This window comes from Apium graveolens, chromosome 11 (assembly GCF_009905375.1).
Source record: "Apium graveolens cultivar Ventura chromosome 11, ASM990537v1, whole genome shotgun sequence".
NCBI lineage: Eukaryota > Viridiplantae > Streptophyta > Magnoliopsida > Apiales > Apiaceae > Apium > Apium graveolens.
The window spans coordinates 192,185,214-192,185,950 of record NC_133657.1 but is presented as its reverse complement, the minus strand read 5'-3'; positions in this window follow the sequence as shown (position 1 = coordinate 192,185,950).

Sequence of the window (737 nt, the reverse complement as noted above, 5' to 3'; positions counted from 1 at the left end):
TTTAAAAATAACAATTGTGCAGTATAGTCGTCAAATGACTTATTACTATATTGTACCAAAATTATAAATTTGAAATTTACTCAATGGAAACGGTAAAATATATTTCAATTCATCAATTGTATGACGAGCTACTTACTATAATTATTGCCACTTTTTAATGATATCTTTTACGAAGACAACTTATACCCAAAATTATCATCCTCTTTACACGAAAAACCAGCCAACGCAATTCTTGTGTCTAAAATTTTAATTCAATAATAAGGAACAGATTACATAAGACAAACCAGTAGTCAGGTCCCAATGAAACCCAGACTGAAAAGGAAACCGACCAAACATATTGAACACAACCCCAGAGAAATCCAAGAAAAATTAAAGTAAATTCGGTTTGGTATCTGCAACAATCTCATCTTCCATCATGACTTCAATTGTTATCAATTTGTCTTACTTAAAATATCTGATACACTTACTAGTTGTTAATTTCTTGTTCTCCTAAATTCCTCTCCACGTCCTAATTCTTACAATTGTGATGTTAGTAATGATCTTCATACACAAGCTACGATTGTATATTTGTTGTGTGCATCAGTTGTGTTTTGGTCGTTAACTTGTCCAGAGTTAGTTAGCTAAAAAATTACCATAATATAGCATCTCAAACTATAGATCTTTTGTTCTATATTTTAACTATTATCATAAAATCAATGCACCAATGTCTTGTTATATGACCTAATTAAAAATTACAT